This window comes from Arachis ipaensis, chromosome B4 (assembly GCF_059453495.1).
Source record: "Arachis ipaensis isolate K30076 ecotype BB chromosome B4, ASM5945349v1, whole genome shotgun sequence".
NCBI lineage: Eukaryota > Viridiplantae > Streptophyta > Magnoliopsida > Fabales > Fabaceae > Arachis > Arachis ipaensis.
This window is the reverse complement of record NC_142439.1, coordinates 840,497-842,815: the sequence shown is the minus strand read 5'-3', so window position 1 is coordinate 842,815 and position 2,319 is coordinate 840,497. Positions and strand designations below refer to the sequence as shown.

Genomic DNA, 2,319 nt, shown 5'->3' with positions numbered 1-2,319 from the left:
TATTTAATTATTTGTTAAGTAATATAAAATAAAATTTTAATTATTTTATATTTTTATGTTACTATTTAAAATATTATTTTAATATAATTTTTAATATTATAAAAAATTTTTACATAATAATAATTAATCTTAATGAATAAAAAATATTCATATATTTTGTATTTATATATTTTATAATTAATTATTTAAAAATAAGATTTTCTTATTATTTAAAGTTTTGTATATTGAAGTATTATCATTTAAAGTATTTATTTATATATTAAGATATTTTGTATTTAGTAGAGTCAATCAATACTCTTTTTTTATAATACCTTTAATTTTTATCTAATAAAATTTAACAATCTATATAAACATGACACATCCAATAAACACATATTTATTGTACTCATTTTAGACATACCAGCAACATATACGTTCTTTTGGAACATCAGATCGATTCAAACAAATAGATATATTTTGTCTCCAACCAACTTGCCTCAACCCCAAACCCAAACCCAATCCCTCCCATTCAAAACATAGTACTTCCATGGCTTCTTCTATTTCTTCTTCTATCAATATCTCCTCGTATTCCTCCGCACCACCTCTTTTCCACCCACGTGCTTCTGCATCCCAACGCTTCAAATTGTTCAATGGATTGCGCCGTACAAATGGACATGCGTCCGATTTTGTGTTTCTCCGACTCTCCTCTAAATTCTCTGCTGTAGGGGGAGAACTGCATTCTAATTCGCTACGCTCTGATGCTGCCAAAAAGGTTGAATCAGTTACGAGAATCAATCGGTTTTCTGATGAAGATGATGAATTTGATCTTGACACTCCCACACAAGGTTTTGCTTCCATCCCGGAGGCCATTCAAGACATTCGCAACGGAAAGGTTCCTATTTCTTTCTCTCTCTCTGCCCATTCAATTTAGTTTAACCTTAGGTTATTCGCTCTCACTAGTGTGAACCTTCAGATGGTAGTTGTTGTAGATGACGAAGACAGAGAGAATGAAGGAGATTTAATCATGGCAGCAGAGTTAGTAACACCTGAGGCCATGGCTTTTATTGTTAAGCATGGAACTGGCATAGTCTGCATTAGCATGAAAGAGGAAGATCTCCAGAGACTGGATCTTCCACTCATGGTAAACAGCAAGGACAATGATGAAAAACTGCGCACGGCTTTCACCGTGACAGTGGATGCTAAACATGGAACCACAACAGGGGTGTCAGCTCGTGATCGAGCAACAACAGTCTTGGCTCTTTCCTCGAGTGATTCTAAACCAAGTGATTTCAATCGCCCAGGCCATATTTTTCCACTAAAATACAGGGAAGGTGGTGTGTTGAAGAGAGCAGGACACACAGAAGCTTCGGTTGATCTTGCCATGCTTGCTGGTTTGAATCCAGTAGCAGTCTTATGTGAAATTGTTGATGAGGATGGTTCCATGGCACGATTGCCTAAGCTTCGCCAGTTTGTAGAGCGCACAAATTTGAAAATTGTATCTATTGCTGATTTGATTAGATATAGAAGGAAGAGAAATAAACTAGTAGAACGTGCTGGTGCTGCTGTTATACCAACAATGTGGGGACCATTTAATGCTTGCTGTTATAGATCACTTATAGATGGCGTGGAGCATATTGCAATGGTTAAGGGTGACGTTGGAGATGGACAAGATGTTCTCGTGAGAGTACACTCAGAGTGTCTTACGGGAGATATATTTGGATCTGCAAGATGTGACTGTGGGAGCCAGCTTGCTATTGCAATGCAGCAGATTGAGGCTGCTGGTAGAGGTGTATTGGTCTATCTTCGTGGACATGAGGGAAGGGGGATTGGATTGGGTCATAAGCTTCGCGCTTATAACCTGCAGGATGATGGACGGGACACCGTAGAAGCCAATGAAGAGTTGGGATTGCCTGTTGACTCGAGAGTATGGAATTGGTGCACAGATACTGAGGGACTTGGGTGTTCGTTCAATGAAGCTGATGACAAACAATCCAGCAAAATATGTTGGACTCAAAGGTTATGGTTTGACAATTTCTGGAAGGATTCCTTTGGTAGCACTTATTACAAAGGAAAACAGGAGATATTTGGAGACAAAGCGTGTGAAAATGGGTCATGTTTATGGACTTAAATCTAACAGCGAACTGAATCTAGAGAGGGGCAATGGTAAACCTGGTGTTGATGATTCTAAGGGTGCTACTACCCAATAGCCCTCTTTTTCCCTGCCAGCAAGTGGAAGAGGAGAGTGTAAATGTGTGTTTTTGCAGATGGACCCCGAGATAGATCACTGGAATCATGAATCTATCTCTGATTCAAAATTTTCCAGCTAGTTGGTTGATTTTT

General features: G+C 38.0%; 1 pseudogene across 1 annotated transcript; it reads left to right on the top strand.

The window, feature by feature from the left end:
* Window positions 1-398: 398 nt before the first annotated feature.
* LOC107638357 (bifunctional riboflavin biosynthesis protein RIBA 1, chloroplastic-like) lies at window positions 399-2,319 on the top strand (annotated as a pseudogene). The gene is made up of 2 exons (XR_015880579.1): window positions 399-871; window positions 953-2,319. The product of XR_015880579.1 is annotated as a bifunctional riboflavin biosynthesis protein RIBA 1, chloroplastic-like (transcript).